Here is a 26,686-nt window from a genome sequence, read left to right as displayed (position 1 = left end):
TGTTGCAGCCCCGGCCTTTGCCGTTGATTTCCACATAAACATAAAGGTTTTTGCCCGTGGTCTGTTGGGTTTTCTGGGAGCCTGGCCTGAGTCCCTGGGATCTGCTTTGCAGTTATGCTAAACTTTACCATCTGGAACATAAATGAGTGTCTGTTTGGTCTCTGTGTACAGAAGATGTTTTGCAGGTCTAAGCATGTTAGAAATACAAGCCTTGAGTGTCAGAATTGCTGACTCAGTGTCCATAGTTTTTTGCTTTAATATATCTTAGTTTCCTGTATTAAAAATATGTGGATAACAGTAGCCTTTATCTTACAGATTACTATAGTGATGAGAAGCATATAAGAGCCTAAGAGAAAATAAATTATTTCCTCTGTGATTTGAAAGCATTTGATGATGCTCTAGAGAAAAAGGTGGTGTTCTAAGTATTTTCCTAGATTTTCTTTCCCTTAGGAAAAGTGCCAAAAAGTAGATAGGCGGCCTAGGGTAGCATATTTGTTCACTGTCCTTCACCAGCTGGATTCGTAAGGTCACACCGGGGACTCTGCTGTCAGAGCCCCTGTTGAGGGTACCAGTGGTGGTAGGTCCTGGCTGTGGTCTGTGTTGCTGTACTTGCTCATAATTGCTGTGTTGTCTGATCACCATGAGGAGCTGAGAAGAATGTGGATGTGGCCTAGCAAACACCTACTGAAAATACACACAGTGCAGTTTGGTTTTGGACATTTGACCAAATGCAGATGGACTTTTCATGGGGGCAGGAAAAGAGGGACCTCCAAAAGGGCTCTGCCCCTCATTCAGGACTGTCATTGGGAGATGGAAGAACATTAAAGCCTTTCAAGTTTCCAGACACGTATTGCCATTGGGAGACAGCATTTTCCCTGGTTTTGTTCTGAGAACAGCTCAAGTATTTTGGCCGAGTTCTTCTAATCCAAATCTGCCTCTTTCTGCACCCCTCACTCAGAGGTAACTTTTACAGCACATGGAACAGAATTTAGCCTGAGGCAGACATTCAACTTGGAAAATTTTAACCCAAGCAGTCAAAGTCTGGCCAAGTTACAAGCAGCTGGAAGCAGCATCTTGCATTGGAAGTGTTCAGCAGCTGTCTAATAGGCAATGCTACAAGCTTCACCTATCCTGTGTATATGTTTATGTACATGGAAATACGCTGCTGAATTACAATGTTATTTCACTGGTTACCTGGTCTACTAACTGTTCTTTTTGTTTGTTGGTTGGGTTTTTTTTTCCTTACTAGAGAAAGGAACTTAAACATCTTTGGTTAATGCTATGAGTGATTTTCCTTACTCACATTATTCATTGTTTTCCTGGCTGAAAAATTGAAAACTTTAAAATGGAGCCTCTGAAATAAATGACAAGCCAGGCCTTACTTGTTCTGAATACTTCAAAATGACTTAACGATTGTTAAAGAACAGTTTACAGTAGAACTAAAGCAAATAGCTTCCCAGCATTTTGAATTGTAAAAAACCCACATCTCCCAAATTCCTAAGCTATTCATCAACTGCTCTATTGTAGCAGACTCACCCTATATTGTGTCCCTGATATATCTATTAAGTCTGCAGTGAAGTGTGAGTTTAAAACAATTGTGCCATGGAGTCACTGTGGAATAAATACCACAAACATTGGCAAAGTTGCTTCATAAATCTTTCTTAGTTTAGAGAGGAACTTAGGCGTGCCTTTCTTCTATGGGAGTGCAGCTGTTTCTTGTGAGGTTCCCTGGGGGCTGGATCTTGGTGTAAGGCTGTTTAATATCAATGTATTCACAGCTTATGTGATGATATTGCATCATTACCAGCATATTATCTGCAGGTTTGTGCACGTGTAGAACAAGTTACTAGTACACCATACTCCAAATAATTTTTTTTAATTATGAGCGTACATCAGAAGGCATTTTTCATGCAGCCACATACAAAGGAACCAGGATTGTGGTTACACCAGCACGATAGGGGATTGTCCTCAAACTGGTAATTTATTGAAAGAAGGCTTAAGAATTTGTGCAGGGAATCATCTCAACAGGAGTTTTCCTTGCAATGCTGCAACTGAAGTGTGGTCTTTGGCTGTGCAGCAATATAAATATTGCACAGAAGTAGGAAAGTACGTGGCATTAGTAAGATCACAGGAACTCCATGTCTGGTTTTGCTGCTCACACGTGAGGAAGGATGTGAAATATTAACAAGAGCACAGGGACCAAAGTGATCCAGAGTTTGGAGACCAGGTGTCACAATTGCAGATTGTACATCTGACAAAGGATATGGTGCCTGTGTATATCATACATGTGTGTGAGGAAAGTACATGGTATTTACTTGGCCATCCAGTGTCTGAGAGATGAAGTTAGGCATGTTGTACTTTGAACTAATAAGTAGTGACGAGGGCAGTAGAGGATTGTAGTGGATTTGCTGTTGCTGAGAGTGTTTAAAGTTGCTGGGTTTTTCTTCTTAAAGGTGTGCTTTCACTTGCTTTGGTGGAGGATGTTTCCAGTGTGTGTAGAAGGGGGAAGGACTGTACTCCATTCACCTGAATTTTTCCCTATGTTGAAACAACAAGATTATTTGCAGTGCTTTCCGTGTATTGTAGCACGTATTGCTACATTGACAAGATTACAAGAAAGTGCCATACTTTAGAACTTGGCTGGTTTTCTCTTGGGTCAGGAGGACCACTTTTTCTTGGTGCCTAATTTGACTTCTGGGAGTGTGATTAATTATTGTGTACTTCCCTCTAGAGTATCACCACATCCCTCTAGAGTATCACCACATCTGGTGGCAGCTGGTGACAGGATATCAGATCCTCTCTTTACACAGTCCCCTCCTATTCCCAGGTTGGTGTATCATCTTTCTTTGTTCAGGATACTGTCAGTTATATTCAGGGATGAAAAAGATTTTTTTCTGCCTTTAGCTAGGCAAGGACATTGCTCATTGTTCAGAAGTCAGCTGCTCACTGCTCTTCCCTGAACCATCTCTCTGTCCTTCGGGCATTGCTCTCCTGCAGCCGCATCTGCTGCAAGCAGACAGAGACAGGCAATGTGCACATGGCCTGACAGCATGTGCAAATTGCACCCAGCAGTCACTAAAACAGCAGAGGGTATGTCGGTGAAATTGTTTTGTAACCTGAAAAAATGACTGACTGCCTGAATCAAGGTGAAGCATTACCTGCAATGCTCCTTTTCAGGCAGCTTCACAATAAACCTGAAAGTTTAATTTAGCCTGGGAATTGAACTTGAGCCTAGATAGCTGTGAGATGGTGCTTTATAATTCCATAGTCCATTCTTTTTGATATAACAAACAGACACATTTTTTCCTCCTGCAGCTGAACTAGGACAAATATACTCTAAAGAGCTGAAATATTTCTTTCTGTAAAAAACATATTTTATTGCATGTACTGTAGTGTATATGATATCAAAAATCTGATGTTCAGTCTTTTACAGTGGTTTTGATTTGGCTTTTTCATTCACACTTTTAAGATATCCTATGAAAGTTTCAAGGTAATAAAACATTTTCTATGTAGAATGAGTTTACTGGAAGTTTTCTTGTTGAGAACAACTGAAACTTGAAGAGATGAAGTTGTTGTAAGTCACTATCTTTAGACTTGAAAGCATGTATATATGAGTGTTTCCACTGACTTGAACTACCAAGCACTCCTCTCAAACATGATTTTCAAATACACTTTCCTCATCTGCTTTATTGAGATGTTCATGTTTGGGAAAATAGTGACAGTACAGCCTTCTAGGGTTTGGCCCATATGCCTGTTGCTATGTTCATTGGAGTTAATAATAATGCACTATTGATTTCTAGGACATGCAGGAGCCGACTTAATAAAAGTACAAATCAGATTGGATGCTTTCAGTTTTAACGAGCTCTAGTTAGGCTATTTAATAAGTTTCTTCTCAGAAAATGGCAGAATCAGAGAACAATGAATTTGGCATTCTATTTTCATGTTTCAGTACTTGGATAAAACTTGTGTTAATATAAGATGATAATGAATATTGCCACATTGTGTCTGCTTTGAAAGTGCAGTCATGGGTTGTAGTTTGCCACTTTGTGGCATCTTACTGTGTTTGTAATATTTAGTGAGTTTCATTCCCTTCCTGGTTCTGAGGTGAAACAATGTTTGAGGCTGAGATTAAAATTGTCAGAATTGTTAAGTGTCCATCTCAGAGGCATATAAAATTTTAACATAATACTGTTAAGTAGTTGAGCTATATAGCTGACTGTTTGTATGCTTAACAGCACAAACTTATGTGTGTAGGATAATGATGCACCCTGAATCAACAAATACTAGAAATAGTAGTAGGACTGTGTTATCTATCAGGTTTGATTTTCCACCTCACCACAGCCAAGTGTCACTATAGTCAGAATAGTCAAGAGTTAGGTGTTTTTATGGAATGCATTATTCTGTACCTGTTGTGCAAACTTCCCATTTGGTGCCTAATCCAGCACACCTGCGGCCAGTGAAGATGTAATTTTGCTCGCTCTCCAGAATTTAACTTCCTTTTATTTGTATGTGTGTACACATATTTTTTTTTCTTGTTAAAACCTAGTACTAACACCCACTTGTCTACTTTAGGCAGTGGATATGCTGGTTTTTTCCCTCCATGAATACACTAGTGACCTTAAGCAGTTACATTGTCTGGAGTTCCTGGTGATACAGGCATCAACAAAATTTAATGAGGTGTTTCAGCCTGCTTGACCTTGTTCTGTGACTCATTTGCGTGTCATAGATTCAGGTAGAAAGCCAAGCACTCTCCGAGTCCTGGCAGAAAGTTGCTCACACCCTTATCTGCTGCTGCAGCTTCTGGTTCAGCATCTGCTGCTGCCCAGAGAGGCTCTGCTGCTGTGCCATTACCAGCAGCTTGCATGTCAGCCTGTGTTGGGTGATTCTGGGGTGTGTTTGGGCTCTTTGGAGAGGGGGCTTGAGCTGGTGGTGGAGCAGTGGAAAAGCTGTAAGATTCTGCAACTTGCTGCAGACCTTCAAAGACCTTTTCCAGGCAAGGGGATATTGAATAGCATTCTGGTATCTGTACTCTGTTCTTTCATTCTGTTAAAAGGGAAGGGTCTAAGAGTAATTGAAAGGTTTGTTGTTTTTAATGTCCACTGTTGATCAAGAGAATGACAGTAAATATGTTTGTTTTAAGGGAAGCTGAGAGTGGACTTTGTCACCAGTTTACTGAAGAGGTGACAAGGTTATGCCATCCTGTGCCATGGAATTTAGTATTTCTTTAAATGAATGACGAGGGAAGTGCTATTGTGGGAGGACATCAAGACTGGTCAGAAAAAGGGTGGTGACAGTACTTAGTGTTCATGTACTGCCATAGGAACACTGACTGATCCAACTTTGTCGTTGTTGAATCCAACATCCAGTTATGTTGTGATAACAGTGTGTTGTCTAAGGAACAATGAATCTCTAGAGCATAGTCCATAGCTGTGATGTCTGCTTGTCTTCTGCATCAGTCATCCCCCCACCCCTGCAGCTGGTCACTCATCTGAGTGCATTTACTGCCCCTGGCTTGCCAGCTGAAAATAGGAACCCTTCTGTTTCTGCCAAAACTATTTTTACTTAATTTACCTGATTAAAACACTGGATTTTTTTTTTTTTCACTCAAAATGGGCTGGGGAGCCTGGATGGCAAAGCTGAGGCAGTTTCTGGTAACTGTGCTGAGAAACTGCTGGGGGGAAGGGTTAAGGAAATCAGTGGTGTGTTAGTGGTGATACTGGAAATGAGATGTATCCACAGAATCTAGAACTGTAAACCTTTCTCCAACCTACAGACCTGTGCCAGCAATTTATGTTTCCCTCTGGTAGAGAGGAATTATACCCACATGTAGTTTTGTGCAGAGAATAGATCCCCCAGCACCTGCTTACTTCCACTGAGGTAGAGCTGAGCTCTTTTCTTGTGTGTTTGGATTTTCATGTGCTCTGTGCAGCTGCCTTTCATTGGACGCCTTTTCAAGTGAAACCTTCATCTTAAGCCATCCAAAACAAACCTCTAAGGATTTTTTTCAGATTTTCTTAGTTGACCTAATTTTGTGGGTTAACAGATTTCATCTGAAGGATTAAAAAAAAAGATTACTAAGATTTTTTCAAATTCAGTTTTCAAATGTTCGTATTATCATGTAGCAACACTTGGAAACTATTACAAGTATATTTTAATTAATGAACAAACTGGTTTCTGATCATAAGCATACTACAACCATGATTGTGAGAGACAGAAATACACTTTTATATTCTTTGCAAATGACCATTTGTGATTTTTTTCCAGGATGCATGTTAAACAATGTTAAATTGTTTTCATGTGCCTAAGATTAAGTATACCAGCATACTTCTATCATTATTTTGGGAGGGGAGGGGGGGAGTGCATCATTGTGTACCTCATTTGAGGTGAATTATTGCAAATATATTACCTAAAGTCTGATGTAGCTGCTTGCTTTGCCTCTGGATGTACATTTTGGGGCAGTCTAAAGCAGAGGTCAGACAGAACAGATTTTCAGGATGTTGTTGGCACAAAAGGTCTTCATGTGTTTTCTGCAAGAAAACCATTATGTTAACCTTTGTAGAAGTTGTGTTTTGTTCCTCTGAAAAAAACACTGAATCAGAAGTGGTGGTTTGTAGTCTATGTTTTATCATTGTTTGTGACTAGCAGCTGAAAGGTCAAGTCAAACACGAGACTGTACAAGCCCTTCATTGTGTTTACTAGGTAGATGGGTTTTTTCTTCTTTTCCCAAATCTATATACATTAGTGAAAGAAAACAACTAATTTCATGCTTTTCCTGAAGGAAAAAAAAAAAAAGGTATTTTTAGAGAGAATGCCTTTCCTGCGGAGAATTACTGCAAAACACTGCGTTCTTTGCATACTTTGAGATTCAGGTTGGGTTTCAGATCTCATGTCTTTGCCTCAACACCTATCAAGAATACTGCTTTTTTTAAAATTCTTTAAGCCTTTAGGTCTCCTGGATTCACACTTTCCTTGTTTCAGATTGACACCAAGACATGTAGTAGCATTAAGTGTAATTAGACACTATGTAGTTTGTTGGAATTACTGGTTTATGATGTGGTGGATAACCATATCAACTCTCCCCATCTTTTATTTTGCAGCTGGAATATGTATGTTCAGATACAAGTTTCTATTTTGTAGATGTTATTATCAGGCTGAGCAGTAGTCTTGCTATAGGTGTTTCAACAGGCAGAAGTATTTGTGCAGGTGTCATTTAGGGGAGAAAATGCCTAATTGTGGTTCTTTTGCAGGATGACTGCTTTTTAGCAGAGCAACCTATCCTAAATGGGAAGTATTAGGGAAACCACGGAATTTGGATACTATGTTAAAGAAACTGGAGGAGGGATGCAAGAGGGTGACCTTATGAATGCTGTCACTGGTACTTTGTTGTTTGTGTGCTCCCACTTTCTTACATAGTTATATTTTCAAATAATGGCTTTCAGTTTGTTACTGAACTGGAGACAAGTAAAAATAAAAATTCTGAAGGTTTTTTTTTGTTGTTGTTGTTATTATTTCTTTTTTGTTCCAGGGAGGAATCCCTTTTTTGTGATTACTTGTTTCATTTGCCAGAAAAATATTACTTATCATCTCCAGATAAGCAGGGAGGAAATTACAATTGTATGTGGATTCTGACTGGAACATGATCAGAGCTTGGGTGGCTTAAAAGCATGTCTCCATGCTTTTGCTCTAGAGAGCCACCACAATCTAATTTTCCTATCTTTATTGCAAAATGTATTTGAATGTTCATTTATATGCCTGAAAAATAGGGAATAGAGCTGGGAATGAAAAAAAAAAGTAAGGTAAAACAAACTAGAAAGTGAAAGAAGCAGAAAAAGGCAATCCAAGCTAGCTTTCACCTTCTAACTGGAAGAACATGAGCCAGGGAAATGAGACACAGAAGAAATTGAATAGTCCCACTGGTAAAGTTGTGGTGATTTAAACTCCTGTTGAATAACTGGAAGCTAGATCAGTGCTTGCAGAAGAATGAGTTTGATTACCTGTAGTGAGAAATTTACATCCCTCACATCCAGCTTAGTGTGTGGATATTTGTTTACTGAAGGATTTTTTTTGTGTCCTTTTTAAGAACAAGGTGTTACCTATTGCTAAATGTGAGAAAAATGGACTCAAATCTGAATGCTGCTACCAGATAACATTGAAGACCATTGAATAACATTGAATTACCTGTAATTACAGCTTAAATTTCTTTCCCCTTGTCTCCTGAACATAGTGTTAGTGTGATGTAGTTTTGAGGAGATTAAGAGCATGAAGTGTAGACAAGCAGTTTTTTCACCTTTCATTAATTAATGATCAGATTTTCTAAGTGAATGGTAGCCATCAGTGAAGCACCAGAGCTTTCCCAGTTGGATATGACTGAGAGTTCAAACTCAAGATCTTCCAATTCCTTTTAGACAGTCTGGACTTTGCTGTGCTTTACAAATGAGGAGGGAGGTACAGAAAACCCCTGGTGGTTCTGTGGGGAATCAGGTGTGGTTGTACCTTGGGATTGGTGCCAGTGATCAGACCTGGGGGAAAAGTAATGGGGAAAGTGAGGCAGTAAGGCCCCATCAGGGATGTGGAGAAAAAGAGTACGTGAGTTAGCAGCCTGCCATCAGCTCTGTTTTATCACAGTAGTTATATTTGTTCTTTTTTTCCCCAGAGGATTTCAACTCTTTGCACTTCTGGCGTTTAATAAAAGTGAAAATAAATGGATGACAAGGAGATATCTTTTGGGGCTTTCCTTGCATGGCTAGTAGAAGTGTATTTCTGCTCAGAGTCGGAAAGATGATGTGGATGAGCAGATGTCCAAAGTCAGGCTGGGTGAGGCTTTGAGCAACCTGATCTAGTGCAAGAGGTCTCTGTCCATGGTGAATAGGGTGGACTAGGTGATCTTTGAAGGTCCCATCCAACTCTGTGATTCTGTGATGTTGATGGCAGAGAGGAGCTTTGTAACAAAACAAAATGTCAGTAGCCCTGTGGAGAAGGACTTGGTGGTTCTTGTGGATGAAAAGCTGGACATAAGCCAACAAGTGTGCTTTTGCAGCCTGGAAGAGCGATCACATCCTGGGCTGCGGCAAAGTCGGCGTGGCCAGCAGGGTAAGGAGGCCGTTCGTCCCCTCTGGAGATCCCAGCTGGAGTGCTACATTCAGTTCTGGAATCCTCAGCAAAAAAAAAAAAAAAAAAAGAAGACAGGGACTTGTTGGATGTGGATGAAAAGCTGGACATGAGCCAGCAAGTGTGCACTTGCAGCCTGGAAGGTTGATCACATCCTGGGCTGCGGCAAAGTCGGCGTGGCCAGCAGGGTGAGGAGGCAGTTCTCCCCCTCTGGAGATCCCAGCTGGAGTGCTGCATCCAGTTCTGGCATGCTCACTAGAAAAAAAAGACAGGGACTGTTGGAGCAGCTCCAGAGGAGGGCCAGGAAGATGATCAGATGGTTGGAGCACCTCTCCTACAAAGTCCGGCTGGGAGAGCCTAGGAAAGAGACGGCTCCAAGGAGACGTTATCATGACTTACAGAAAGGAGGGATAGGGACTTTGTATGTCAGATATTGACAAGAGGCAATGATTTTAAACTAAAAGTGGGCCAACACAACTACTAAATGATTATACACTGTTTTCCCCATTCCTCTGGCTTGCTTTGTCTCTGTAGATAAACAGTTTTTTGCTGCATTAGCTCTGACCTGCAGATCTTTAGGTCAGGTCTTCAGCCTACTCCTTTCTGCCTACAAGCATGAACTGGGCATTGTGCCTGTTGATTTGTACCCAAAGTGGGGTGCTCTATCCTCTGTTTTCTCCTTATATGATCTCCAGCTTCCATTTCACCACAAAAATGCTAATCTGCATTTTCTGATGGTGCAGGTAGCATTTTTCCTGGGCGGTGAATTTTCCAATGTGTTGTATAATTTTATTTCATAAATCCTCTACCTCCAGATCTGACTTTTGCTGGAATGGGGACAAATAATATATTTGGGTAGCTTTGAAAAGATTCAGTGGATAATGTCATATACTTGAGCAGAAAGTATGTAATTTAATCTCTTTTAGTATATTAAGGAAAATTTGTATATTTTCAGAAAATTAAGTGGAAATAATGCACTAACACTGTTACAATCACCTGGAACCACAACCCTGAGGCAGATTGTTTAGGATCTTCTGGGGAAGCAGCAGCCTCCTGCATGCACCTCAGGATTAGTGATAAAAGAATTAAAGGGTACTTGTTTAGGGTAGGGGAGTTAATTTTCTCATGATACAGAGTAGCAGGAAGTAAGCTGCTGCTAGCTTATGCAAAGCAGCAAGGGATCATATAATCATATAAAACCAACAGGCCTGAGGATGAGAGCAATTAATGAAAAAAAACAAAACAAAAAAGTAATTTTCTTTACTCTTTCTTCTTCCTCAGTGAGATCATTGACTGCTGACATAAAAAGGTTGTTTAAATTATTGTTATTCTGAATATTAAAATTAAATTAGTTTGATGTTACTCTTCAGTTACTCATACAGGAAGATTTCTGTGCTCAGTCACAGTGGTATATTTTTGTCTGTTATGCAAAGCTGGAAGACATTCTAATAAGTCTCGCTAAAAATGGGGAGCATTAAAAGGAAAAGTTCAAGAAATAAAATTAGTTACAGAGAAGCAGTAGATGAAACACTGAATTTAGGCTACTATGCTAGAGTGTGAACTCCTGTTCCTTGATGGTAGAGGGAGTTGAAGTCACTCAATTCTAGTGGGGTGTTTTTCAGAGCACAGGTATCTTTAAAGCTGATGGACTTTCATAAATCCTAAATAAATTCAGGACAAAATGGATTATAAGTTTAAACATATATATGTATTGAAATTCTGAAGAGACAAAATTAGACTGAAATAATAAGTATGAATTATATATAGTACTTTGAATGTAGCACTGAGAATATTAAGCCTTTATGACAGGTTATTTGGGGAGAATATTGAACTGCTTCCATTAATAACAGAATAAACTTTGCTAGTAGAAAGCAGGAGGAAAATCACATGTGGGAAACTGTGCCTGCCATAATGTGTTCTTGTTCTCTTAGCCTCTGCTTCCCGGTTTTGGTTTCAGGGCTCCCTAGACCACAGAACCGAGAAAGATGATTCCTGGGAGGTTTTTGGAAAACACATCATAGTAGCAGCAATTCACTCTGGAGCTGAACCTCCATGCCTGCTCAGGATATGTCTGCCTGCTGTACCTTGTTTTTATGGGCAAGTGACAATAGCAGAGGTGATGGTTTGGTTTCTTGGGCTGATCTACAGGATCTGACCTACAGGATTTGCTGGTAGGACTGCTTGCCTGGCTGAAGATGAGCACAGAGATGGAAACTGTTTTTGTGACTTGAAATGTATCTGAGAGATAAAAGTGTTGGCCTTCCAGCAGCCAGTTCCCCTTCCCAGCAGCGCTGAGCTCCTCAATACCCCTACTTTTTGTCTCCTGCAGTCTTTATTTTTTTTCCCCCCTCTCTTCTCCATGATTTATGTATTCACCAATTGGTTAATGTAGCATGTATTTGGATAGGTAAGCCTGCTACTAAAAATATTATTTCCTGAACAAGCAAGTAACCAGGTTGCGTTTCTAGCTAACTGTTCTTTAATAGCCAGGTCTCAGCCTGAGTGAGTTGCAATGGAAAATTGATTCATTCACATGAGCTTACTTTTTTCATAATTTATTTTCTATCTCATGCCTCTCCAAGTTACCACTTTTATCTTTCTCCATTAATTAGAGCAGCTGGAAGAGCAGTAATAAACACACTTTCCTTTCCTTTGTGTTCACATCCTGAGCACTGCAGAAATACCCTTTTGCATTCTTGTAAGCATCTAAAATATTCTTGGAACTCTAGCTCAACATTTTTCTAAAAATGATGTTTATCTGGATTTCCTTTAATTCCATGAATTTGGTCTACATCCATACAGGGAGTCAGCACAAGTGTGTGAGGTAGCCAGTGTGGCCTGCATAAGGCGGCAGGATTGAAAGGATAAAAGAAATTGGAATAGAAGTAAACATTTTTTCATCTGACTGGAGCAGTAGAAAAACTTGCAGCAACCACCCTGACACGTGCATCTGTCTGGTGCTCTTTTTGTTATTGTCTAAAACACAAATGTGGATAAATAATTCCCTGGTACTTCTTTAAGACATCAACAGTAATTTCCTGTAGTGTGGATGGCGTTCTGGGACTGCGCAGCCTCCGAAACCTAACTCTCTGGTCTTTAAAAGAAAATTAATTAATTAAAAAAAAAAAAAAAGAAAAAAAAGAGGCAGCTGCAGAAGTGCAGCTTTGGGTCCAGAACTGTCTAGCTAAGGGCGGTGCCTAGCTGTTCTTCCTCAGGAGAGGGTTTGGTGGGGAACATGATGATCCCTCCCCCTCTGCTCCCGCCCTGTAAAGAGGCCAAACAATAACAGCAATACTGACACCGCTGTGCTGTAACTTTGGCATGTGTCTGTGCACTGGTGTCTGTGCACAGACCGGAGTATTTGGTCTGGGTGTACCAAATTCTTTGTCTGTGATTAATAACATTCCTTGCATAGAAACTTCTGAAAATCTCAGCTTCATTCTTGATTTTTATACTGATAAATACAGACATTAAAAAATCCGCTGTGAACACTGTTTTGGTTTTTCTTTTTCCTCCTCTTCCCAGTATGTGTTTATTATTAATGAATGTGTTGCAACACCCAGAAATGTAATGAGTGACTCACAGAATGAGCAGAGGGAAAAAATACAGTTACAACTTTTTAATGAGTATTGTTAGCCAACTACAAAGTGTCCCAGTTGAGAAACCCCTGTTGGACTATATACAATTTGACCGGTCCTCTGTTTTAGTTCCTTCTGCATGTATTTGCAACATAGTGTTACTTAGTATATATTTCTGTTCATTCGCATCGCTGATTTTTTTCTTTCTTGTATCAGGGATTGCAACATTCAGACATCAAAAAGAAAAACTACAGAGCAACATGTTTACAAATAGTTCTGGATTTTGTGTTTGTGTGCATAAGAAAGGAAAAGAGCAAAGGCCAAGTTTACCACTACTGGTGTAGTAACATCTCTAATGGTTTCAGATTAAGCTGGTATTCTTCAAAAACTATCCTTGCAAGGATTCCGGAGTTATGCAAGGATTCCTGTTAGTGCAGCATAGCTCTGAATTAGTATAATCGTGGGGGGATGTGAAGCTTGTGGGATGATGTTGGGTGTCCTGTTCTACTTCAAGGATCAAAACTGACTTACTTTCTGGAAAGAATGGTTCTTGTCCTTGGAAAGTCTAGACTTTTCTTCCATTCATATTGTTTTGAATTCTATCAGTATTTATAAATTTTACTTTGTGTCTTGTACCCCCTTACCTTTGTATGTTTCTTGCACAATAGTGGGAAATCCGTATTTGCTTAAAACCTTTGAGTGTAAATCTGTAGAGATAGATAGGCAACCTAATACTTGTCTTTCTAACCAGCTGCACCAATAAGTGATCATTTCATTTGTGAAGTTAAGAATCTAGCATAATCTTTCTGCAGTCAGGGTTGTACAGATTTGTATTTTATTAAGGTATAGTTTAAAGGAATTTTCAGGGCTAATACACATACTCTGTGAGAATTTGGAATAAATAATGATATTGCTATGCCCTTGTTGGTTCTCTTGGGATATTCAGTAATTCAGTAACAAAAATGAGTTCATTTTGGTATTGTTTGTTGCAAGTATGTTGTAGTGATATGTTCTGTATATGAAATAGTGTTACCTTTACAATGAAAAGCTGTACTTGGGCCTTAATTAGAATTATATTGTTTTCTGCCTTGTTTCAGAAACAGGTTGCACCTTTTCAAACAGTAAGCTCTTCTAGATTTAAAAAAAAGAGTAAATCCAGATAGAGTTAGCTCTTTGTTGGTACAAAACGCATTCCTCTGTCCATTTCCTCTGATTAGTTGCCTTGTTTCTTGTAGGGTGTGTGCTGGAATAGTTTCTGCAGATGGCATTCAAAGATGTTAGGAAAGTTGGCCTTTTTGTGGATCAGTTTAGTGACTCTGATTGAAGAACTGGAAATCAGCAAATTATAATTGAATTCGATTTTAGGATGCCAAAGCTTTAAGTGTCTGAGTGTGCTTACCAATAGCATTAGGTGACACACAACGATTTCTCATTTTTCTCCGGAAAACCTGGTAACATTGCATCGTATTTTGAAAATATTTGTAGATGATGGTTTAACTCTTTTTGTCTCATGATTTTTTGTGGGGTCTAAAGCTCACTGAAAGAAGTAGTATGGGGTATAAATTTGTCCTGTCTCTATTTTTGTTTCTTTGCGTGACTTGCCTTTGAGCTGTGGGTTTACAAGCGTGACTTCTGTCACACCTACTGGCAGGGGTATTTATAGGATGTTAAATAACTTTCAGTGCACTTTCTGAAACAAACAGGCAAGGAGTCTGCAGTGGACAAGAGCTAGCTCAGGTCAGAAGCCATGGCTTAAGCAGTATCTCTGTCCCTCCCCTCTGCCTGTAGCATTCCCAAGTAATTTTTTTTACTTCTTTTTGTGACTGTTGTGCAATCATGCTAATCTTAGGGTGAAAAATTTACCTGAGTGCAGACCCAGTGTAGTAGTTATTAGTACCACAGAGGGAGGTCTGATGTCTTTGGCTGGCAGTGTTTGTCACAGTCTGATCTAGTTCAAGAGCAGCCAGCATTCCCCATCCTCCCCAGTCAGCTTTCTGCCACAGTAAGGCATTTCATAGGATCAGTGGAAGGCTTAGCAGGTATCACTTAGATCAGAACCAGTGCAAGGAGAGGATGGGAAGGGAAAAGCCAGTCAGCTTTCTGCCACAGTAAGGCATTTCATAGGATCAGTGGAAGGCTTACAGGTACCATATGGATCAGAACCAGTGCAAGGAGAGAATGGGAAGGGAAAAGTGCCGTTGGGGTTGGTAAAGAAGTGCTAGGGAGAAGTTGGAGCCTGGAGTTTCTGGCTGAGAGTGAATCAGAGATTATCCTGTGTCAGAGCTGTATCTACTACCTAGATTTTTGCAATTCTTTTCCTCCACAGCTTGCTTGTCAGTAGAAAGGAGAACATACCCAGATTTTAAACCATTCTCAGAAATATTGAGAAGCACTACTTCTCAGCAGAGGCAAACCCATAACAAAGGAGGAAGGAAGGAACTTAAAAGAGTGAGGAAAAGTAAATTGTCCTATAGGCTTGCCATTGCTGGGATGTGACCTAGGAATACCTTAGAGGTGATCCAAGAAGAGTTTGTGCAAGGCTGTACAAGGTCAGGGGTTTGTAGCTGTGTAGGATGTTGCTGTACTGCTGGCAAAGATAGCATCTTTGCCAAATCTGCCTTCAGTAGGAAACACTGGAGGCACAGTTGGAAGGACAAAATGGACAAGGTTAAAGCTGCCTGGTGCTTGATTGTGAATCCATTTAATTTCAGACACCTCTCTAGCCCTTCTGCTACCAAGGAATAATTTCTGGACATTCCGCTACCATAGACTTGAGAAACACTCCCTTGTGTATTTTGAAAGATGACTTTTATTATCTGAAGGATTCCAAATAAACACAGATGGCCAGGATACCTTCCCTCTCAACTTTTAAGACATATAGTGGTGTTTTTATATGCACTTTGTTTACTATCATCTTTCCTTTCCAACAATTCAACTGAAGTTCAGAAGATGAGCACAGTGTAAAAGTAGACTATTTCCTCAAATTCATTATGCTCTGCTTTCACAGTGTGCACTAAAATATCACTGAACCATACCTTTAAATTGGAAATTAAGAACTGATACTTGCATGGGCTGCTCTTCAGGTGTCATCCACATTTCTTCTCTGAGATTCTTTTCTGTTGAAATTTCTGAAAATGCAAGTTTGTAGATAGCAAACAGTTGTCCTAAAAAATATCAGAAGTGTATTGCCCGAATTTGTGATTAAGTTTTTAAATAACACAATGGTACAAATTTTTCTGTGCCTAAAGTCCTCCTTCCTTTGGGCATAGGAGTAATCTACTTTATAATCCGATGCAACTTCTCCGTGTGTAAATATTTAGGTCATTATGCATCTGGCAGCATTAGAAACCCACAACAGTGTCAGCCTCTGTTGTATGTGGCATCTACCCCCACGGAAAGTGCCAGCCCACAAACCCAAAGTACCAGGGCAGTAACACTGTGATAGATGCATATCATATTTATAGGATTAAAATGTGATAGCACTGCTACTAGTGTTTCTTGGTGTTGTACCCGAGGAGAAAAGAAGATGCAGGAGTTTGGATGTTAAGACTTGGGTGGAAGCTGGTTCAAGTGTTGTCCTTCCATAAACAGTGTCATGTTGGGCGTATCCATTGCTCAGGTGTTCTTTGGGGCAGAGCTTGTGAATGGGATTGTTGGAGTTTTTCCTTCCCTTCCAGAGATGCCTGAGATGAACTGTTTTGCAAAGCTTGAGACAATGGTATCCTATAAAAACAAATGCAAACCAGAAGCTTCTTAAATCAGATTTTTATCCAGTTTTGAGACAGAGTTTGATGAAGCCCCAAGTCTGTATGAGGTGATTGCATGAGCCTGAGCTGGAAGCAGGGTGGTAGGATCTCCTCTTGGAAGAGTGGATAGGAGTTATAGCATCTTGAGCTGCATTAGGAATGATACCACAGGGTGCCACACAAATGGGGGCTTGCTAAGGCTTCTCATGTAGTGAACTTGTGTATAATATAGCAGGAAAAAAAACAAACTAAGAGTTTTGGATCTAAGTTTTCTGCTCCCATCAAACAGTATTTTCTCCTCCCCAACCTCCATCCAAAACTGAAAGCTGAACACATTCACAACCTTTCTTTTGGCTTGTGTTTATGGGACTAGATGGTATGTCTTTCAGGTGGTGTGTCCTCACATGGTTTCAGTGTTTTAGTCTTGTTCAGGAGAGCTGCTTTGTTCTGCTCCTGTGCCTCCTGGCAGCCCGTCTCATCCCGCCCTTGCAGACCTGTAGCTTTCAAAGCCAGTTGTGAAGGAGGGAGGCGATTACCAAAGCAGGGTGTGAAAAGAGAAGCAGCTTGCTTGGGTTCTCACTTGAGGCCAGCAGAAGTGAGAGCCACATCCAGGTCTCTGCCAGCCCAAGCCTGCTGGGCTACACTGCTCCCCTTGGAGCACATGATTTGGCATGTGTTTCTCTGGGAGCTGGGGCCAGCAGCAATGTGAAAATTGTATTGTGCATTATTTATTTATTTATTTATTTGTGCAGCCTTAACTTTTCTGCTGTGGGCTCCACCCTCTGCCACGCTGTGTGACTGCACAAATATTTGCTCTGGGAAACAGTGGGGGGAGTAGCTCAGTGAGAGGAATATGAGGCTGGGATGGAGTGGAGGGCTAAAGCTGTTTAAATTGGCTTGAGATGTGCTGTTGGTCAGTGTCTAGCAATGTCTTTTGGGCAAATGGTGATCTAAGTTTCGTGGAAATACTCATCCCAGCAGTGGGCAAGGCCACTTCTTCTTCAAGCCAAAATTATAATTAGCAAGAGACCTGATACAGTTACAGGGATGAACATCCACCTGCATTCTCTCTTGCTAAATATGTTTACATTTAACATATGCTTTAAAAAAAAAAATACTGCTTCCAGATTTAGCTTAGAAACGACAAAATGTTTGCATAGCTTGTGCTAATACATCACTACAAAATGGTTTTTCAATTTAGTTGACTGCTTGGATAAGAATGTGTTGTTTTTTTCCTCTCTAAACATAACTATTAGACTTTCTTTAATTATTAAAATAATTCTCTCCCTGTGCCAATGTTACAGTTCCTTGTAACCGCTGTGCACCTGGGTCAGATTTCTTCCCTCCGTGCCCCATGATTTACAAAGGGTTTTGCAGCACAAGAAACAAATGCTTATAGATGTAAGACTGGATTAGATTTATGTTGTTGGAGAGAAGGAATATACATCTGCTGTGAGAGGTGGAAAAAATATAGTAAATAAAATAATGACACAGTGTTTTCTCCTCATGGACTTTTTTCAACTGAGGAATACAAATGAAGTAATATTTTGATAAAGAGCTGTAGTGAAGAGATTTTAGTACTGACTTAATTGATACTTTTAATCAGTAAGTCATAAAAAGTGTGCTGCTGCTTCTTTTTTCACATCTTTCACTAAATCAGGCTTCAAAAATAGGATAATAAACTACATCTAATAAAGTCATACATGGGTAACTGCCCTTTAAACAATAAACTGGGACCCACTTTTGCTTTTAAGTGCCATGCAGGTGTCATAAGGACTCAATCATTTGGAAGTAACCCCAAAATTTTCTTCTTGTTAAGTCAGCACAACCAGTAGTTGGAGATATTAATGTCCATAAAACCATGGGTTTTATGCAGCACAAAACTTGTGGGACTACTGGTTAATTATTACTGGGAGCATTAATGACAGCTGTCCTGAAATAGGTTTGAATTTATCTCAATGTGTTTGCTAGAAGTAGCTTCAGGTTTTTCTTACTCTCATGTTCTCTGCTCATTGCAAGGTCCCTGCTGCTTCCTCGCCTCCCAGCTCCTCGCCATGCCATTACAGCTGCTCTGGTGGCTGCGTGGCTTGGGTCCCTGTGCCACGCCTTCCCTTATGGCCGCTGCACTGCTTTGGACTCTGCCTTTCTGGGAATTTGTGGCAAACCAGTGCACATGCCAGCCTGCAAACAGAGCATGAGCTTACCCTTCCTACAGAAACAAGGTGGAAGTAGCTCTGTCCCCACCGTCTGTGCCACGTTTTTAAAATTACACTTCTGTCAGGCCTTTCAGCATGCCCTATGCAGTCGTAGAGCCCATCCCAAGCACCGACACTGCTGAGGGCTAGGCAGCTTTCAGTGTGTTGTTTGCTGGGCACAAGGCTTTGTTTCAAGAACATGAAGAGTGTATCAGAAATTTACTGGGAATCCCAGGACCCCTGTCTCTGGCATTGGCTGTCTGTCCGTGTTCCATTGGATACTGCACTTTAACTAAATTTCCCCAACCATTTTGGCCCTCCCAAAGTTTCACTCCTTTTCAGAAGTTAACCAATTTGGTGTGAGCAAGATGATATTGGTTGAAAAGATGAGATGTTCCACAGAAATGTGTTTGTTCATTTAATTTAGGATGAGAGAACACAGTCTTAAACCAAGCCAGGGGAGGTTTAGGTGGGATACTGGGAAGAATTTCATCACAGAAAACGTGGTTAGACGTTGGAATGGGCTGCCTAAGGAGGTGATGGAGTCACTGTCCCTGAAGGTGGCACTTGGTGCCATGGTCTAGTTGACAGGCAGGTTTTTGGTCGTGGGTCAGACACGATGATCTCAGAGGTATTTTCCAACCTAATTGACTCTGTGAATTATTACTCATGGAGGGTGCGGGGTGGGATGTTTCGTAAGGACCGGAGGCAGCGGCAGGGAGCGGGACGGCGGGCGCGGCTCGGGCGCTCTCCGCACCCGGGCGAGCCGGGCCGAGCGGAGCCGGGCGGGTCACGAGGCCGCCGCCGGCGGGCGGGCCGGGGCCACGCGGGGCTGCTCGACGGGCGGCCGCGCCCGGGGCAGCGCTCCGCCGCCGTCGGGAGAAACTGCGGGGAAGAGCGAGCTTCTGGAAAAGCGCAGCAGCAGGGAAAAGCGAAATATAAATTGGGCCGTGAGTAAAGGGACGTCTCGGGGCAGCAGCGCCGTGAGCTGCCCGAAGCTGTGCCTGTTGCTGCGGGCAAAGGGCACCGCGCTGTGCTTGTCTGAGCAGCGCGCTGCACAAGTGTGACAGCCGGCTTGTAATTCTGCTGCGTTTTATACTTTTGTCTCCTTTTAAGCGTGCGGGGGTGCCAGGCTGGCTGCCGGTCGGAGCCCTCCAGCCGCTGCTCAGCGGACTGTAAAATTCCGTATTTTATTTATTCTCAAGCTGCGTGTGCCCGCACTCGGCTAGCATGGAGCAGGGCACGGTCCAGAGCGATTCGGGCAGTGTTGGCTATCAGCGCTGCGGCTTTGAACACCTTCGCTCCACTGCTGTTCGCCTGTGTGGTCCGTGGTGACTTTAAAATGGCAGATTTAAATTATCATTTCGAGGACAGATCATTCTCTGTGCCCTTAAATTGAAGTTCTCTTTCTGCCGAAACAGAGCCATTAACGGCAGCCGCCGCGGTGTCGTTTCGAAATAGATGGAGTTAAGTTGTTATGCGGACAGGTACTCACCTTTTCCTGGAAATTATTAAGAAATGGAAGTTAGGGTGATGGTGTACATGGCAGACCAATTAGAAAATAGGCTTAGTGGTAGTTGTAATGGGAGAAGAAAATCTTGGAGGTAATTGTGGTGCGTCAAATTGCTTCTTAAACTTTCAGTGGATGAAAACCACCTTGATTCTCCTAATTATGTACTTAGGAACTCTAGCAAAGTTTTTGAGAAAGAGTCTCTGTTTTTATCTTTGTTGAGCGAAAATGCTCTTTAGAAGTTTTGTCTGAGTGTATAACTTTGGACAGTATATTTCCGTCTGTCACTTGAGAAATCAAATTCGATATCTTCTTGCTGAAAATTAAATGACAGGGCACTTGAGCTGTTGTGCACAGGGGAATACTTTCCAGGTCATTTACTGTCTAGAGCCTGTATCTGAGAAGTACAATGGAGTCTTGCTTAGTACGGCGATCAGTTGCAGGGGAGGGAGAGGGAGGCAACCATTAAGTAAATGGTCATGTTTTGGGTGAGGCTGTCTCTTGTCTTCAGCCTTCCAAGTGTTCAGCCATATCTTTTTTTTTTCCTTTCTTTCTAAAAGCAACAAGTTTTGCAAGTGTTTGGGAGATTTCTTTGGTGCATTGTTACATGTTGAAAAATCACAGATAAAATTACAGAGGAACTACTTGAAAAAATAAAAAAGTAATAGAAGTTTTTTTCTGAAAAATTCTTATATATATTTGCATATTTCTTTTTATCATCATGACTTTTATTTTCAGATCCTAGGGCTCTCTGCTTGCAGCTGGTAGAACATGACCCTCCCTTGCTTTATCTCGTTTCTCCCCTTCTTTCTTTTGCACCAGACCCTGTTGAGCCATCCAGCCCTAAAAATTTGAGGTTTTAAGTTTTACTTTTAAAGTCATCTCCCAAGCTGCAGTTGCTTATCTTGGGAAGAAGGCTTTTTGTTTTCTAAACAGTAAGTGGCTGCTGCTACTTTCTCTTGATCAGGGCTTCACAGAGGAGCAGTTCCTCTTTGAAGACAAAAGCTGCCATGTTCATTCTCTTTTCTGCTGTACAAGAACCTTGCCAGAGCTATGGACACATCTGTGATACAGTGGTGGAGGTAGGAAAAAGTGATTTGAAAGTCCTCCCAAGACTTACGGATGACAGCTTGGGCAGGTCTAGAAGGCAGAGAAGTGGATTAGAAGGTACAGAAAAAAGATGTTAGTTTTTGTATAGCTGAAGCCCGTGTTTGTCTCAAAAAAAAAAAAAAAAATCCCACCTTTTCCCCCACCCCCACAGCAAGGATCTTTCAGTTTGGATTGTTTGTGATTGTTGAGAGAGCCACGGGAGTGGTGTCATCAGATGCCAGTTAGCTTGAACATTACTTCCAGATCCCTGCCTTTACAGAAGTGTTGGTTTTCTAATATGTTCTTCTCTTATCCGTTGAATATTAGAACTGTCAAGTCCATGGTCTTGGACCTCGAATGAGAAGGAAAAAAGAGGTAGACATCTAGATGTGAAGAATGTTGTCAGCCTGGTATAGCCTGATGTTTAAGGATTGCTGAAAACTCATACTTTGGTTGTGTGTGTTACTTTTTAGACACTTGATGTATGAAAAAAGCTGAATACATGAGGCGTATTTCAGCACAGCAATGTTCAAGAGAGGGAACTGTGGCAGGACTGTGCTCAGTGAGCTGATAGAAAAGAAAGAAAAATGGAGGATTTCCCTCTGTGTCAGAGGAGAAGCTGTGATCTCCAAATCAGCTTTCTCTTCTTGCAGGTGTTAGCAAAAATTTCTCAGCTTTTGCTTGCAGGTTTTGTTGTTTTCACTGTCAGTTTTGGTAACTCACTGGAGTTTTGTTGGGTGTGCGAGAAGGAGCAAGGACTTTCCCCCACCACAGTGATTCAGCACAGGAGTGGCAGGAGGTGGAGTTCACCTTTCCAGCGTTGGTTACAGTGTGCACTTAAGCTCTGAAACTTTGCTACCATATGCCAATGATTTATGGTGCTTATAATTTTAATGCCACTGACGTGTTTTAGAGATTATTTGCATTCTTAAATCTTGCTTTCTTAAATCTTACCTAAGTGTTTCTTCACAGATAAAGTAGTTGACAGGGACCATACATACTGGAATTTTAAGTCTTTTGCTTATCAAAAGTCTGCAGCAGCTGTGTGAAAGGCTCTGGACATTTTCACTTTCCTGACCTGACCTGGCCAATCTATGCAGAGGTAAACGTGATTTATTCTTCAATATAAGCCTGTCCTTTGGCAAAGCTTTCCACTGTGTCAGTGGTTGTGCTGAGAGGATCCCATTGGCTAGGGACCAAAGTTTATGCATTGTTACCTTGGTGTCCTTTAGGCCTTACCTGTCAGCCATCTTCAGTGTTGAATCTGGGGGCTGGAGCTCAGGTCACTTATTAGTCCTTAAAGAGATCACTCCCCTTGTGTAGTGTGTGAGTTTGTACTAGGTTCAAGCAGGCTTCAGTGTGAAACTGATAGTAGTTTGGTTAGCCTGGAAAGAACCTCCAATTCCTAAATTTGCGTGTAAAATTTATTTCTCTCTGTATTGGGGGAAAAGATATTATGGTTAGGATAATTTGCTAGGAATAGGAATGCTAAGTGCATAGGTTGGAAAGTGTGGGAAAGAGTTGCTTTGGGATGGATTGAATGTCACTGTCTTCATCTATAATTAGACATTTTAGTCTATTTCTAGAACACCCTATATTTAACTCATCATCAACATTTCTGTGTGAATTTACCAAATACATTTTTTGTTTTGAGGGGAATGTTCTGCACTTGAATATTGCCGTTAGCATACTAACGGTTTCATCGCTTTGCTTGTGAGCTCCTTCTGCATTTCCTTCACCTTCTTGCATGGTAGTGGTTTGACTTCTGAAGTGGGCTCATAAATGTCATGCTGCACAGCTCTTGAGTTTCTGTTTTGGAAGAAAGGGGTGAGCTTGGGTGATTCAAATGTTTGTCTGCTTTTGAGAGAAAGAAACATTTTTACTTATTCTGGCTGCATATATTGCTCTGTCATGCTGTATGTTCCTCTAGCGTTAGTAGTGTTTGTCATGAGATCCTTTGACAGAGTGAATAAAGCTGACAGATTTGAAGAAAACTACCTTGCTCTTCTGAGCTTTGTATCAAGTCACTTCTGCTGTTCTCTAGTTTTCAGTTATCTTGGTGTTTATTCAGTTTTAAGTTGCGGCTAGGAAAAGAAGCAGCAAAATATGATTGTGAAACTACAGTTACACTTTGTGATACCCAGTGCTGACCACTGTCAGAAAATTAATGTTTAACTTGCCCTACCAACCTGATTCAATGTCAAGTTAAAAGCAAGGTGACAAGGGTACTGTCAGTTTCCTCCTCTTTGTGCCTGCCACATGTGCTGCCCTACATAGTTTTGGAGCTAACGAGAGTAGTTTCCCAACAATGTGATGACATGGTTTGTTTTTAGTAGAGGCTGTCTTTCCAACCAGAAGATGACCCTTGTAGGAAGAACTTTCATGAAAACTGCGTCTTGAAGGCACCAGGGCTTGCACATTGTCTGCTGATGACAGAATTTGCCTGGCATTGTCCTCGGAGGTGGTGGTTACATTATCCACTTGGATCCTCTTGATGCATTTTCTGTTTTGTGCTGTCACTCTCCCATCTCCAGAGCCTCTGTAAACTATTTACTCTCTGTAGCTTTTCAAGCTTTGTCCCGATGCCTCTAAATTCAGCAAACGAGAGTATTAGCTATCAAGAAAACAATTGTGAAGCTTACGGGCCGTGGAGGGCAAAGGGTTGCAAACTGCACACGTTGCAAGAATTCACTTGCCCGTCTCGCGGTGCCTCTGATCCAGCTTGTGGAGAGCTCTGTGAGCCCAGCAAAGGGCTCCAGGTACTCTCGGTGGTGAGCTATTGAGAGGCCATCCTGTTGGTTTGGGTTTTTTTAAAAAGGACCAACTAATGTTTATTTCAAAAAGAGAAAAGAAGGAACTGTAGAGAGGAAGTGTCTATTTGGGGACCTTTTTTCTTTACAGAAAAAAAGATGGTTTAGTCATATGAATGAAAATGAAACTTTCTGTGTTGAAAAACAGTCTGAAGTTTGCTGAGGATGGCTTGCAGCATTTTCAAATGTGTTGGTCCTTTTTTGGTGAAAAAAGTGTATTTATTTTAGTGTCAGTTCAAAGCAACAACGAAATAAGTTGTTTTTGAAGCAACTAAGTGAAACACAGTTTTAGTTTGTCTGAACAGGCTGTAATCTGAGCAACCTGATTTAGTTGAGGATGTCCCTGCTCACAGTAGGGGGGTGGACTAGATGACCTTTAAAGATCCCTTCTAACAGCAACTATTCTATGATTCTTACACAGAAACCATTAATTTAGACTATTTAAATATGGACTATGAAGGAATTTCCGGAGAAAAAAAGCAGAAAGAAAATTACTTTTGGCAGAATATTTTTCTATTTGGGCACTTCTGAAATACATATATCTGATTATGAATGCTTGATGTAATGCAACATTCTACCATTTGTTTTTATAAAGACCTAATTGTCTTTTAGTATGGTACTTCAAGTGACATATTAAATCTTGTTTCAGTGGTCTAGAAATAATTCTCAACTGTAAGAAATACTGAGAAACTTTACAGACTACAAGATAAGATCTTGGACTTGCAAATGTTGTTTTTAAAAATTATAACAGGGATGTTTGCAGAAAAAGTTTAATATTTTTGAAGCAGTGTAGCTAGAAGGGTATATTTTATGTATAGATTTCAGTGTTTGTAATGTTTAAAGTGTCTCTTATGGGTGCCATGTGTTCAGGTGGCTTCAGAAGCATTTTGTTAATTTGTGCTTTTATCCATCATAAACAGAAAAGCTGTGATGACATTTATTGATATATGATGACGTGACATCTGTGCTTTTGAGGGGAGAGACGGTAGCAATTATTACTTGCAAAGAGCTAGCTGGGTAAAATCCCATTGCCTTGAGAGAGGAAACCCAGGATGACTGATGCATGCATGCTGCACAGATGCAACAGGTCAGTAGAAAAAGGAAATAGAAAAGAATCAGTGTGAAGTTTGGTGGGTTCATTTTTGCTGCCTTTAATGAGGATCTCTAGGTGCGGTGAAACCTCTCCTGTGAGGAGAAAGTAATTTCTTTCTGATAGAGACTGCCTTTGGAGAACCTGTAACACTGTCTGTCATGAGCAAGCCTGGTATTTATTAACTAGATGGGAGAATAATGCTAGTGCCTTGATGCTGGCTCTGGTGTTTTCACATACCATGTGCTTACAGAGCTTAGGTGCACACTGAAGGTTCTGCACCCTCACATCAGCTGCTTTTTCACTCACAAGTGGAGGCAGCCTGTGTGAAGGCAGTGTGTGTAACTTCCCTGCTGGCTTGGTGGCACATCCCATTAAACCCACACAGCGGCGGTTTGCATGGATGTGCCCTGGAGCACAGGAGGGAGGTTTGGGCTAAGCAAGTTTTACTCGGATAGTGAACTCTCCTGGAGGTGATGGGTTGTAAATCTTTAAACAGCTCATTCAGCATCTGCCCAGGCCCTTAGCTTGCCCTTAGGTAAGACTCAACAGTAAAGCTGTATTAGTTGAGGTAAGGTTGCAGTTTAAGTGCTAGACCGACATTTTTTGTGAGCATGCGAACCTGCACCAGTCTAATTCAATTTAAAATGTGCCTTTAGCAAAACAGTCAGAGGTGGGCATGGTCATTCCTGGATGTTTTCTTGGCAGGAGTACTCATCCAGCTGCTTGAGGACTGCCATCCTCATTTTTTCTCGCTGACAGCATAGGTTGTTTTCTAGTGCTTTATTGCCTTCCCTCCTATCCGCAGACCAAGCTGTTTGCGAGAGCAACCTTTTCCTTATCTGGTTCAGCCAAGATGAGCCAAGTTGGCAAGTCAGATGTCGATGCCACAGAAGTTGCTGGGCTGGTTGATTGAACCAGGTTCGAGATTGATTCCAGAGTGGTGGAGCTGTGGAGTTTGTAACAGCTGGGATTGAGCAACAAGGGGAAGGACGAAGTAGCACAGTTGTCCTTGGAAAAGGACTGCATTTCATGGCCAATGCTTCAGCAAAATGATACTTAGGATGATTGACTTAACTCTCTTCTACACGTCACATCAAAACTTGTTTTCCAGTGAATTATCTGAACACCACAGCTGGATGCTTCTGATTGAGAAGAATGTATTAACTAGTAAATTAAGTATTGGCCAAAGTTATGTAAAGGCATAAGTCTCGATAATGTAAAATGGGAGGAAAAGGGGTTTGCTTGTTAATTTGGGATCACATGCAAATAAAAGCTTCTGGCGAAGGCAGAAGCTTGGGCTTTTTTGCTCTTTTTACTTCTGTGAGAAGAAGGGGAAGGAAACACAGGGATGAGAACTGCATTGCTGCAGTTTTGAAAGAATGTTAACTCCTTGCTTTGTTTAAAAATATTTTGGTTATTCCTGTTTGCTAAATCAGGTTATTGAAATGAAATGATGACCTTTGCTCTGAGCCTGAAACAATCCAGAAGGAAAGCAGGTGTTCAAGAAGATTAAACCTTTTACCTCGGCTAAGAAGTGTAGGGCTAAGGTTCTAAGGG

General features: G+C 41.1%; 1 protein-coding gene across 5 annotated transcripts in view; it reads left to right on the top strand.

The window, feature by feature from the left end:
* ELF1 (E74 like ETS transcription factor 1) overlaps positions 1-26,686 on the top strand; it is an 87,052-nt gene that overhangs the window by 2,086 nt on the left and 58,280 nt on the right. The window contains exon 2 of one of the 5 annotated variants that reach the window (XM_039716800.1): positions 2,732-2,827. The exons of 3 other annotated variants lie outside the window; for them this stretch is intronic. The gene's annotated coding sequence lies outside the window, so the exon portion shown is untranslated. Of the gene's footprint in view, positions 1-2,731; positions 2,828-19,445; positions 19,578-26,686 lie in introns of those variants that run through there. One more of the 5 variants, XM_039716799.1, reaches the window with a different exon arrangement.

Source organism: Passer montanus, unplaced genomic scaffold (assembly GCF_014805655.1).
Source record: "Passer montanus isolate IOZ18808 unplaced genomic scaffold, ASM1480565v1 scaffold36, whole genome shotgun sequence".
Taxonomy (NCBI): Eukaryota; Metazoa; Chordata; class Aves; order Passeriformes; family Passeridae; genus Passer; species Passer montanus.
Note: the sequence above shows the minus strand (reverse complement) of the source record. Positions and strands in the feature narration are given on the sequence as shown.